This window comes from Ceratotherium simum, chromosome 3, assembly GCF_057802395.1.
Source record: "Ceratotherium simum simum isolate JZ-2026a chromosome 3, ASM5780239v1, whole genome shotgun sequence".
Lineage (NCBI taxonomy): Eukaryota > Metazoa > Chordata > Mammalia > Perissodactyla > Rhinocerotidae > Ceratotherium > Ceratotherium simum.
Genome location: NC_141902.1, coordinates 41,998,446 through 42,012,608, shown reverse-complemented (window position 1 = coordinate 42,012,608; position 14,163 = coordinate 41,998,446). Strand labels below are relative to the sequence as shown.

General features: G+C 42.8%; 1 long non-coding RNA gene across 1 annotated transcript in view; it reads right to left on the bottom strand.

Moving 5' to 3' along the window:
• LOC147917542 (uncharacterized) overlaps window positions 1-7,008 on the bottom strand; it is a 38,242-nt gene extending 31,234 nt beyond the window's left edge. The window contains exon 1 of the long non-coding RNA XR_015551717.1: window positions 5,474-7,008. This is a non-coding gene — a long non-coding RNA (uncharacterized LOC147917542). The remainder of the gene's footprint in view (window positions 1-5,473) is intronic.
• Window positions 7,009-14,163: the final 7,155 nt, after the last annotated feature.

Below are 14,163 nucleotides of genomic sequence, written 5' to 3'. Positions count from 1 at the left end.
TATATTCACTGTAGGAATTTAGAAAATAGAGAAAATTAAAATAGCCTTATGTAACTCTTATGATTCAATAAAACAAGGAGGCATCGATTAGCATCAAGAAGATCAAAATGGGGTTTGCCATTGAAGCCATGCTAAGGAGATGCCACTGGACAGCAAGAGGACTATGATTCATGTATAGGTTTACAGTCCCTCGTCCAGAATTCTGACATCCAAAACCAGAATCTTTTCTGTAATTCATTTGGTAGCAAAACCTGACCTGAACTGACATGTGGCTCTTTATGGTCTTTATTTATCCCAGTTAGTCTGAATATTAGTATTTTTCTATAGAAATACATATTGGTATAGTTGGTTATTAGACAGTACTGGAGGTGTTCCATAATATATATGTTGCATTTCCAAAATTCAAACGATTCTGAATTCTGAAACCTATCTGCTCCAAGTTTTGGGATAAAGGATTAAGAGCCTATAATATCCTAGTCTTTGAGTAATAACTTCTGCCAGGAGAAGTAGGACAAAGAACACTCATTTCTTTAAGATCTTAAACAGGATATTTTGTTTTAACATTGGGTCACTTCACAGGCCTAAAATTTAAGCTATTAAAATGCAAGCCTGGGCCGGCCCCGTGGCTTGGCAGTTAAGTTCACGTGCTCCGCTGCTGGCGGCCCGGGTTCGGATCCCGGGCGCGCACCGACGCACCGCTTCTCCAGCCATGCTGAGGCCGCGTCCCATATACAGCAACTAGAAGGCTGTGCAACTACGACATACAACTATCTACTGGGGCTTTGAGGGAAAAAATAAATAAATAAAATAAATTAAAATGCAAGCCTTTTTATCACCAAGATTTGTGCCCTATGGACATTCTTATGTCATCTCTAAACTCCTCTTACCTCTGGGGAGTCTTGGGGATAGGGTAACATTCAGGGATAGAATGATGATGGGAGCTTGAAAGTCAGGGATGGAGTGAGGGTTAAAGACATCACTTGATTTTTTTTTTTTTTAAGTTCAGTAGTTATTTTTTTAAGGTCATAAAATAGATCTGAATATCACTACAGCAACCAAATGGCTATATCAAAATGTCACGAACCCCATGAGAGAAAGAAGGAAATCTTTATAGCTACTAAAGGAGAAACTGTAGCTGCTCCCAGGAGGCCTAAGACCCCTGAGAGATAAATGGCACCCAGAAATCCAGCCAATGAAACACCATAAGCACATAGGTCGGAGCTGGAAAGCACAGGCCTGCTTTGTTTAGATGGCGTGGCATTGATCTTCACAGGCTTTATTTTATTTTGTTTAATGTGAATAGCTTGCCACCATTAAAACTTAGAAGTTTTCATATAAATACCTGGTATCTGTCTTCTGTTGAACAACCTAAAGACCTGGCAACACCGGGCCCACGTTCATAACGGCAACAGTCGTCTTGAGCTGAGGATAAGTTGTTGCACCATTTTAGACAGGCGTGACCTCTCCATTTCACCGCAGCCCCCACATTCTCCTGGGAGCTCCACATGGTCCCTGCCAGTACTTGGGAGTGAGACACATGCTTTGGCCACCCCAGGACCTCTGGGGTACACACCTTGGATTCTGAGACGTACCAGTGACACGTTGGGTCACACATGAGTGTGGACAAGCTGGGAAAAAGGGTTTTCTCTGCAGGGAGGACTGACAGCCTTGCTCCAAAACACTCATTTGTAGAATAATAAGTAGTAAAATGATCCAGAGAAATCCCAAAGGGAAGCGCTGAGTGGAACTGAGAAGTCCATGAAGATTTTTGCCGAAGTAAAATAACAAGACTGGGGAGCAGTGGATGCAGGCGCTCTTAGCTGAAAAGACCCTCAGGGAACAACTAATATAATTATTTTCACTAATGAGCAATTTTTTGCATTTCTCCCAGGCAGATACAAACATCCCTGATATTTATAGGATACCTACTAAGCACAGGTGTTTTACATACGCTGCCTCATTTACTCGTTAAAACAGCCCTGGGAGGCAGGTACTATGATGTCGATTTTAGAAATAAAGAAATGAGCCCTAGAGATTTTAAGTAACTTACTCAAGGACACTAGCTTATAATTGTTATAACCAAGATTCAAACTTAGGTTTTTATGACCCCCAAATTAATTCACTTTTCGTTATACCACTAGACCAAAAGCAAATGTTTATCTTCGCCACCAAGAAAGTAATTACTCAAATAGTAGAGTATCATTTTAACTATTTCCTCTCTTCTTTTAATAAAAATTACTCTCAGGACCTAATCTAGGCCTGTTATACCTTAATGTGAATTTAAATCATTTTGGAGTCTTAATGGAACCTGAAAGACTTTTCACCCAAACAAAAAGAGATAAATACTGTAGGGAAGAAGGGCACTTGCTGGTCTCAATAAAGTCCGACAGCCTTTTTAACCTTACTTAAGCCCTCTCCAAACTTGCAATTATGATCTGGGAGGCATGCTCAGAAGCCGTGTGTTTAAGTTTTCTCTATTAAGCCCTGATGGGTGCAGTCACAACCTCCTGGCAAGGAGACAGTATGGAGAAGGATGAAACATTGATTTTTCAGGCAGTGCAAAAATCTCTGGCATCCAGGTACCTACCGCATGATCTCAGAAAACTCAATTATTAATATGACCATATGAACATCATTTTATTGTGATTAGATTTCACTTTAATTTAAATTTTGTTAAAGCCACAAGGGAGCAAAGAAGCAGTCTCGTGAAATAAATGAGTCAGTCTCAGTTTTATTTTTCATGTTTGCAAACCAGGGTTATCGGCAAATCTTATCAGTCAGGCAGCAAATTACCAAGAACTGCATTAAAAATGTGTATAGTCATTTTCATTTTTGAAAGATTCAAGACTATAAATAATTAAATGCGTTAGACATCTGTTATTTATGAGCTGAAATGACAGTTTTAATTTAGTTCTTCATTTAGCTGAGCCTGACGTATTGTGACTCTAAAGGAAAACACAAGAAATATCTAAAAATGACATCTTCCAGAGCCTACAGTGACCATAGGTGCAAATCAAAGCCTGGTTATTTTCACTTCCCTTCAAGGCCTGTCAGGACACAATCTTCCTTCGTGACCTTGTGTTGTCTGTCCTCGGGAATTCTGATTGGCTGACAGACCAGCCTGCGTCTGCTAGTTTCATAGTGTGAATCAGGCAGCTTAGTAAGAGCTATAAACACATTCTCAATTAATTATACACACGGAACTAAGTCACTAGATGAGATCTACGGACCACTTCAGGGAAATGCTAAAGAATTCACATTGCCTGCCCTTTCCTTTTCTCATGCTAGAGAAGGGTTGTTATTTGGGTTTCCCAAAGATGTGCAAAACCTCATGGATTATGGAAAGGAAGAGGCAAGAAACAGATACAGGAGTCATGATTCAGAATCCAAGGGACAATATGTTAATAGTTCAGATGCACTGCAGTTGCAAACTCAAGTCAGAAAATGACAGAATCATTTTTGGAAATGAAGGATCCCTAACCACACGGCCCCACAAACTCACACACATCAGCCATGTGCCCCGTGATGACACTCCTTTGGATTCCTGGCTCAGAGGAAGTGTGATTTTCTGCAGCTTGGAGTGTTCCGGAACTGCGGTGAATCCTGAAGTGACCCCAGCCATAGGTGATGGGGAATCACAACACCTAGGCCCCTGTCAGAGCTGCTGCAAGTGTGGCAGGTCACATTACCTGTGCTCAGCCAGCTAAGAAGTGTGACATTTGATTGAGCATGTCAAACATTGGCCCCAGGCTAGGCTATAGTTTGGAAATTACTGCAATATTGAATGTTTGCTAACTGATTCCAATCCATAGGTTGATTGATTGATTTGCAGTTTGTCGATTTTAAACAATTGGCCTTGTGAATTTTTGTCTATGTGTTTGTGCTTCAGGCGTGTAATGCTTAAAGCACTCGGACTCCTGAGGAAAAGGACTTCTGAGGAAAATTCACCTGCAGAATTAGGTAATTCTGAGTGCCTAGAATTGCTTAACAGGTTAACATGGATGTACGGTTCAAGATCATTTGCAACCACATTCTCTTTGGGGAAAGGAGGACCAATATGTTGTTTTTTCCAATACAGAAAATATAAATCAGGGAGCAAACCAATGCTTTCCAGCAGAACTGGTGCACATAAGGTAAAGACTGCTGTGTTCCCCACTCCTGCGTCTTTCCAAACCCCCAGCTGGGGCCACTTTGCCCTCCCTCAGCGCTGGGGCTGATCCTGCAGTCAGAGAAATAGAAGGACCCCTGGAGCTCAGGGACTTGCATCCATAGAGACTGGGGTGCTCCTGCCCTGACCCTGGATCCAGTACTAGGACTCCTTCTTACAACAAAAACCTGTCTTATCTACCATTGTCCATGATGTCCCCAGAATTCCCAAGTCCTTGCCTTGATCTCCTTTAATTCCTCTGGGAGCTGGAGTCAGCCTTGCTTGACCTTCTATGTTAGTTCCCTAGAAACTACTGTCCTATCCTTTAAACCTACTGCTAATACTCAGGTCAGACTCTGTGATGCGGCCAGTCTAAATGCCTACCATGACATTCCTGAGGCTCCCCAGGCCACCAGCCAGGACAGCCACCGGTTGCCTCTGCTGAAACTCCCCAGCATCTGTTTCATCTCCTTTCTTCCTCACCTGCTCCACCCAGGTGGGCCTCCTAGCCTCCAAGGCTGGCCCATTCTCACAATGGCATCCTAGATCTGATAACTAGGCGTTTATCTTTTCCCTCTGCTCCAGCCAACAAGCCTGATTGACAGCTTTTTGGGGATTTCTGACTTCCCCCAGCTGCTAATCCTGCTCCTCACCCAGCTCTGTATTCTCCTGCTCAAATTAATCTAGGCAGGAGCTGATTTGGCTTGTAATGTGAGGTTAATTACGGAAGATGATAACATTTCTAAATAAAATGAGCTTCTTGATTTTAAAAATCCAAATTAAAATAAAACCAGAAGGAAATCATTTTTGGTTACAAACCACAGCCCCAGTTCCCGACTCTTGTGAGCACTTCTGCCAGCAAAACTTGCTCTTTTCAGCCTCGTGGATGTACAACCTGAGCATCACACAGGGCCGCACCTTCAGAAGGGCCCTGCACTTGGTTTAATGCTCTGCTGTTCCTGCCGAGCTTAATTTTACCTTTGACCTTGTGTTTCATAAATGAAGCCCAATGAGACAATGAGGCATGCACATGAGCAGAGGCAATATGCTTGGTATGCATATTCCCCATAGTTCCTTGCTGCCCCGCTGGCATAGAGCGTTCGATGCCCCGTGAGCCTAGAATTCCAGTGGACCCACGATGTGTTAGCAGGACTCAAAGGGACTACAAGGTACCTGTTACATCTACAACTGAGTGTGCAGGGGCACTGACAGCCCCAGGAGGCCACACTCTCCGTTCAGTCCAGAACTTGCTTCGAACACAGAAAGAAGACAGTGGTGTTCTAAGACACATGAATGCCCAAGGAGCCCCATCACATCCTTTCTTACCTGCTTGTGTTCCTGCCGGGTACTTCCAACCACTTCCATTGAAAATGATGATGTACGAGAAAAGACAGAGCAACCCATAGTTCCCTTCCTTGCAGTCCTTCCTTACTCCTCAGTAGGCAAAGGTAGAGAGTGTTGGTAGAACGTGCACATATCAAGAAGTGAAATAAAAACAGCTGAGTTAGTTTTGTGCAATGTTTCCACTGTTCTGGTCAGAACAAAATACATATGCATGTGTTTTATATGAAATACAAATTTTGTAATTTCAGTGATTCTACATATGAGTAGAATGTTCTTACATTTGCATTTAAAATGGACATTGCACAATATAAAGTTGAACAGTAAAATTCATGCTACTAATCTAAAATTTCAATTTATCTTTATCTAGAATGACATTAAATAACAAATAAAAATCACCATGACAAGTTGTGAGAGAGACCATAGAAGAGAGGAAAAAGCTTTATATTTTAGCACATTTAGTTTCAATTTTTCCTGCTTTTTGAACAAGGAGCCTCACATTTTGATTCCTCACTAGGTCCCACAAATTATATGGCTGGGAGCACGCTCGTTGGGCCAGCAGGGAGGAACTTCCTTGTGCAGCCCAGACTGGCCGGAGGGCAGTCCAGGGGCGGCCTGCCTCTCCAAGCCTATGTGTTCATCTCTGTGTTTGCATCTTCCTTCTGAGACCCCAGTGCTGTGGCTCTTCTGCCCCAGAGTTGGGTTCTAATTCTGACCTGATGGACTGACCTTGAGTCCTACATAGCTGACATGGGTGTGGCACAATTTTGGCCACTGACACCTGAGGCCCAAGCCCCTCATCACCTCTCCACCTCTACTCACCAGGATATTCCTGCTCACCTGCTCAACACTGTTCTTCCACGTCCTCCAGCTTGGCAACCTCACTCTGTCGCTCTGCCTCCCCCAACAGTTCTGTCTTCTCACCAAGGTCCTCTGTCCAACCAGCTGGGCCAGTTCTTGGCCACATGAAGCCCCCTTTATTGGTTCAACTCCTCTCTTGGGTTTCCCGTCACCAGGGATCTGCCACTTGGTACTGCCTGGCTCTCTATCAAACGGCTGACCCCTGCAGATGATTGGAGTGCAGAGGACCAAGGAGCAGTGCTGGCTGAGGCCAATTACCACGACGGAGGGAGGGAAGCCCTGCCCCATGAAAGCAACCTCATAGCTCCCTCAGATGTTACTTGGTTGTCTGATAGAACCGAAGTCCAATCATTCAAGACCACATACATCAGACATTGTCCGTCTCTGTTCATTAAAACCACCTGAGGAGCTTTTAATAAAAACCGATGCTGGTGGGCCGGCCCCGTGGCTTGGTGGTTAAGTGAGCGCGCTCCACTGCTGGCGACCCGAGTTCGGATCCCGGGCTCCCACCGGCGCACTGCTTCTCCGGCCATGCTGAGGCCGCGTCCCACGTACAGCAACTAGAAGGATGTGCAACTATGACATACAACTAGCTACTGGGGCTTTGGGGGGAAAAAATAAATAAATAAAATCTTTAAAAAAAAAAAAAAAAAAAAAAACCGATGCTGGACACCCAAACCGAGTTCTAGTTGGATTGGTCTGGTGTCCAGCCCAATACTGGTATATTTTTTACACCTTCTTCAGAGGACTTCAGTGTGAAGCCACACAGAGATCCAGCCATCACATAAAGAGCTGAGCTGGGGCTAAGGAGCAGAGCTAAGAATGGATGACAAGACCAACGTGGTTACCTCGAGATCACCTCCTACTTCCACCTCTTGAGTGGCTCTGGATGAATCACTTTTGTCACTGAATATCGCTTTCTTCCTGTGCAAAACAGAAATAATTTTATATAATCCTGCCATCGATGCTGTAAAATAAGATTAGAACAATAATACATTCCTCACATTTGCCTAGTAATTCACAATTTCTAGCACTCTTTCAGTCATCAGACCCTAAGATAATCAGGGCACACTTGGGAGACATTGCGTGGTGCTCTAGACTGAATGTTTGTGTCCCCCCAGAATTCATATGTTGAAACCTAATCCTCAGTGTGATGGTATCTGAAGGTGGGACCTTCAGGAGGTGATTAGGTCATGAGGGTCCCGCCCTATAAAAGAGACTCCAGAGAGCTGTCTTGCACCTTCAGCCAAGTGAGGTTATGTCAAAAAGACCTCCATCTATGAATCAGGAATCAGGCCTCACCAGACACCAAATCTTCCAGCACATTGATCTTGGACTTTCCGGCTTCCAGAAGGTGAGAAATAAATTTCTGTGATTTATAAGCTACCCTGTCTGTGGTATCCTGTTACAGCAGCCAGAACAAATTAAGACAGGTGGGGAGGTGGAAGCACGTAAGCAGGCACAGATGACATGGTTAGTGTCATGAAGACACCTGGCTGGTGTACTTTGCTCCATCTCTGAAAACTTCTCCAGTGTGACTAATATTTTGATAAATGAATACGTTAATAAGACACAAACCCAAACTTATCAGCAACATTCTCAATTATTTATATATTTTTTTATTTATCCACTTATTTTTTCATAGAGAGATGTTTCTATCAAAGTAACGATCTTTTAAGTGGGCGAACTGCCCGATCCTGCTCTTTAATTTAAAACATCCTGGTCAAGAACTTCAAGGAGACTGATTGTGGAAGCAAAATGTCTTCTATCTTGTCAGTGATTCTCACTTTTTCTCTCTTTTTCCCTTTTCCTCTTCCTCCCTCACCTACATTTCTCTCACTTCAGCTTTCTTTGCATTCTCTTTCATTTTCTCTTAATGACTCACATGAGAAGAGACTTTTCTCAAGATGTCTAGTCCAATTCCTTGGCTGATTCCACTATTAAGTGACTCTTCTGAAGGTGACAAGTCGGCCATCCCCCGAGGCAATCCTGTCGCTCAGCCTTCTCACTCATCAGCAGGAGCCTCAGACTATACAACACAAAAATCTCCCTGCAGCACCTATTATGTTGGCTTCTCTTTCTTCCATGAGGATAATTGGTTTCCAGCCTGCTTATAATATCTTGTTTGATATCTAGAGAAAGTTTTCCCATTTCCTTTCATCTCTTTCTTATAACTAAACACTGTGTCTTCAAAAAGTGGGCAGTTTTCCTCAATGTCCTCACCTGTCATTTTCATACAGCCATCTCATGGGTGGCGGAGGGGCTTGGCTTTCCCAGCCCTTACCCAGCAGTCACTATCTGGAGCTGGCCTGGTCCCTGGCTACTTCTTGAAGTTGGTTGCAGGTGGTGCAATTACTTTGAAAGTAATTGCAAAGAGCACGACCTCAGGGCCTTGTGCCTCAACATCTTGGGCCTTGGCCTGCAGTTATGGGTTCCTCCTGGCGGCCAGGAGGAAACTTGCACTCTCAGAGGCAGTGCATCCTAGTGAGCCCAGACTGCCCCTAGGCAAGAGTCAAAGAGCCATTCCTTCCCTTTTATGCCTGCAGTTGAAAATGCAAGATGTTATTACCAGAAAAGGCCACAGGAAGGATATTTGTTTTTCTTGTTGTGCTTTTTTCCTAATTCACAAACACACACACACACACACATATGCCAGACCCACACACTCTCTATATCTATCTCTTTATAATTTTTCCTCCTCAATTTCCTCTATTCTTTTTCCTTCCCATGTCTCTCCTTCCTTTAGAAATAACCACTGACTGGGCCAGCCCCGTGGCTTAGCGGTTAAGTGCGCGCGCTCTGCTGCTGGCGGCCCAGGTTCAGATCCCGGGCGCGCACTGACGCACCGCTTCTCCGGCCATGCTGAGGCCACGTCCCACATACAGCAACTAGAAGGATGCGCAACTATGACATACAACTATCTACTGGGGCTTTGGGGGAAAAAATGAAAGGAAGGAAGGAAGGAAGAAAGAAAGAAAGAAAGAAAGAAAAGAAATAATCTCTGACTTTAATAAAAGAGAAGTATATACATCTTCATTAAGTAATTGGTGAGACACCTTGAGATAATTAATTGTGGTCACTGAGGAAAGTAAAAACACTTAATTCTATCAGGATCCACTCTTCTTTTTTAATATACTTTATATTTTAGAGCAGTTTTAGGTTCACAGCAAAACTGAACAAAAGGTACAGAGTTCCCATTTACTCCCTGCCCCCACATAGGCACAGACTCCCCCACTATCAATGTCAACGTCCCCCACAAGAGTGGTACATTTGTAACAACTGATGAACTTACATTGATACATCATTATCACCCAAAGTCCATAGTTTACATTAGGATTCACTTTTGGTGTTATACATTCTATGGTTTCGAAAAATATAATGACACGTATCCACCATTATAGTATCATACACAATAGTTTTCACTGTCCAGGGGTAGGGCCCCTCCCATATCCACACACCCAACTAGTTCCTATAAATACAAGGACAACCATATAAAGATGCAGCCTCCTCCAGAGCAAGCACCCAAGGGTCACGGTGGTTTTCTTTATTCCCCTTTTGGCCTATGGGCATCTGGAGAACCAGAGTCCTCTATCACCTATCTTCATCAGGCTCTGTGCTAGACCTTAGGAGACTTACAGCAAGACTTCAATAGGTAACATTAATAGTTACTCTTTTTTGAGTAGCATATATAGATTAAGCAGTTTATGTTTTACCTCATTAAACAAATCATAATGATCCTTCAAGTTGGGTATTATTATCCCCACTTTACAGATAATGAAACTGAGGCTCAGGTAAGTGATGTGCCCCAGGTCACATGCTAGTAAGTGATGATGCCAAAATTTGAACTCAGATCCATCAATTCCCAAATCTTTACTATTTCTACTATTCCCCTCCCATGATGTCTCATGTTTGTTTAGCAGATAGAGTCAAACAAGGCAAAATCTTTGACATCTCTTTTGTTATCTAATTCCCAACTCTTTCAAGCAATTAACAAGCTCTGGCTGCAGCTTGTATATTTCCTTAGAACCACCATCAGAAACAATCCTTGGGTGTGGACACTACTATGGATAACCCTGGCCACCAAGGCTGAGCATCCCAGTGCATCATCGCTGTCTAAACCTACACTTCATGTGACAGCAAACGACAGACTCAGGCCTAGATTGCTTCTGAATGTCTAAGGGAATCGATCTCAAATAGCAGGGGATGGTGAATGTCCTAAAATGCCCAGAACCATGTGGAAATTCATGAGATCTCACATAGAACTTATATGTGCTCCACGTCTTAACTGTGAATTGCAAAATAACCAGGCCATGCTTAATAGTGAAGGTAACATATTAACACTGGAAGCTTTGGAAAGAAAACCATTATTCTCCTTGTGCTTCAGATGCTTGTCTGTAAATATTTTCTCACCTCAGAACTCAAGCGACACAAGGCCATGGCTGATGCTGTGAAAGTTGTTGACTATCAGAATCTCATGAGAGCTAAATGTAAAACAGTAAAGCTGTCGAAAGATTAATTCACACCAATGGCAAAGAATATCCTTGCACTAGGCAGTGGCTTATAGTTCTAAAAACACTAACATGGGCAGGCAAACTAGAACATTCCACTCCACTACAGCCTTCCAACAACCTCTCTTCAATGAAGGTGAGCAAGTGCATCTGCATTAGTTATCTATTGCTGCATAACAAAGTACCCCAATATTTACCAATTAAAAAAACACATACACATTAATTATCTCACAGTTTCTGTGGGTCAGGAATCTAGGAGCAGCTTAGCTGGATCCCCTGGCTCAAGGTTTCTCATAGGCTGCTGTCATCGCAAGGCTCAACTAGCAGAGGACCACTTCCAGGCTCATTCACATGGATGTGGGCAGGATTTGGTTCCTTGAGGGCTGTTGGACTGAGGGCCTCAGTTCTCACTGACTGTTGACTGGAGGCCTCCCTCAGTTATGTGGGTCTCTCCATAGGGTCTCTCCATAGGGCAGCTCATGGCATGGCAGCTGGCTTCCCTAAGAGCAAGCAAGCCACAGAGCAAGAAAGGGGAGCTAGACGGAAGCCAGACTCTTTTTGTAATGTGATCTCAGATATGACACCTTATCACTCTTGCCTATTCTATTAGTTAGAAGCAAGTCACTAGGTCCAGCCCACACTCAAGACGAGGGGATTACCCAAGGGCCTGAATGCCAGGAGTTGGGGCTCATTGAGAGCCAACTTAGAAGCTGCCTACCCCAGTGTCATTGGACTTGGTACAACAGAAGCATTCAGGTCAGGCCTTAGGATGCCCCTTTCCCACTCTTGCTCCATAAACAGTGGCTCCCACTCAGCTCTGGATGATGTTTGCATACACTAGCGGGACCTAGTGTACCCTAAAGGAGGTGGGCTTTTGTTTCTGTGGGGTTGGTTCTATGTTGTAATATTCCCTGATAATCTCTGCTTCATCCTAATAGAGTAATATTCAGAAAAACACATGCATTTGGAGTGAGCAGACACACACACACAAAAATGACAACTTTTTCTCATTTTTTTTTAATGCAGACTGAGTAACATCCCTAAAAAATGAACCTCATGAAAGTGGAGAAAAAGAAAAGGCTCTCTAAGTGTCAGAGAAGAGGGGCCGGTCCTGTGGCCTAGCGGTTAAGTTCAGCGCATTCCACCTCGGCGGGCCAAGTTTGGTTCCCGGGCACAGACCTATATCACTCGTCTGTGGCCATGCTGTGGCAGCGACCCACATACAAAATAGAGGAAGATTGGCAACAGATGTTAGTTCAGGGCGAATCTTCCTCAGCAAAAAATATATATAGATATATATATAGATATATATATATATCAGACAAGAAACCTGAGTTCAAGTGTTGCTTTCAATGGGAACTAATTGTATGACCTTTGGCTTCCTCACCCACCAAAAGAAAAAAGAAAAGGAAAAAAAGATGGTTCTAATCCAACTCCCTCAAAGGCCTCTATCCAGCTCCTTTCCAAGGAGAATTCTCACAAGGGCTCCTTAGGAGCCCAAGGTCAAACAAGGTCATTTACCCTATTTTGACACACCCCCGGGCACCCCGGAACCCTGGTCAACTGGTCGCCTCTATCAGTGCATCTAAATTCACACAGTAGCCAAAGGCTTTTTTTTCCCCCATAAATATAATTTTAATTGTATTGATGATGAAACTAAAGCACTGAGTGATTCAATAGTTTGTAGGACCACACAGTAGCAGAGGCCAGGCTATCAATAACCCCAAGAATTGTGCTGTGATGTGTCAGGTCTCATAAAATGACAGGGACAAATAATTCCAAACGTGGATATAGAGCAATCTCATTATTAATGAATATTCTGAACTAAAAGCTATTTTCTAGAGAAACTGGTTCGATTTTTAAAATAACACACCATATACAATCAGCACCATTCCATTTAGCTTGTGTGTAACTTTGGGTAAGTTACTTAACTTTCTGGGCCTCAGTTCATTCATGGTAAAATGTGGGAAAGAAATAACTCTTTGACAATTGTTGTGAGTACTAAATTAGATATACTTTCTAAGGTGCCTGTCATAATATGTGGTTAAAACACTGTACCTGTAATTATAATATATTTTATAATTATATTTTTTATTGTAATTATTAATTCTCTTGACTGACTTAGAAAGAAAAATTCATGTAGTGTGTTTAAGGTGACAGTATTAAAGTTTGGGGTCATTATGGACAGACTTTGAGTAACGTCCCTTCTCAGATGAGCATCTATCTGTTCTTCTTTCAAGGATCAAAGAGTTAATCTGGAAACATTTGAGATTGGTCCCCAGCAGATTCCAGGGGCTAAGGAGCCTGGGACCCCATTAAGAACAGGGTTTTCTGAGAACCTGAAATTCCCCTCCCTTAATATAGGTCACCTTCCTAACCTTTGTATTCCTCTAAATTCTACAAGTCCTCTCTCCTTTTTTTGTCACCAAAATCCTAGATGCATATTTTATGTTTTCTCAGGCAAGTTGACATAATTTCACTCTGCACTTAATAATTAATTTTGTCTCTTAATCTTTATATGTAATACTTTGAATGTATCTCTAGGTCTTCCATATTATTTTTATTTCATAGCAAGGAGACTTCTGATAATGAATGTATGAAATATGCTTATAACAGTGCCTGGCACAAAATTTTCAATGAACACTGGTATTAGTGTGGCTGGACCAACGACAGCTAGCTAATATTTATTGAGGACTGACTCTGTGCCAGGCACTGTTAGCCAAAGGCTTTTCTGTTGGGGCCAGATTATCCAGGACCAATGCATTAACCAGGACATTTTTAAGCCATTTAATTGGTATTCAAATTGATGGTCCAGATTCTTTCTCCCTCACAAAAACAGATGCTGAATGATGCACAGGACGCTGAGATAGTCCTGTGGAGGGTATACTTTGAAAAAGCTTTTGCAATCTCATCATTCCCAGCAGCCTCACACATAAAATTTTTGATAGCTGACAATTTAACACATCCAACCAGAAACAAATCATCATCGTTAAGCATCACTGATAGGCCATCCACTAAACAGATGTGTGAGAATTTGTGTTGTAATTACCTACAGAAGAGTTGCCAGCAGCTATTGCCCCAGAAAAATTTTTCAAGCACACAGGAGTATTTTAGATCTATTGTCTAATACGCCAGGAATCGAAGGTACTTTAGGAGCAGTAGTCACAATCCAACTATCCGTCATGACCCCTTTGGTGCTCTGAGTCTCAAACCAGTACTCTCCCAATTACTCTTGAACCCTAAAATTTCACTGTTCATCTTCGGTGGCAACTGTATTTCTGATCCATCAAAACTTGAAGTGGATAT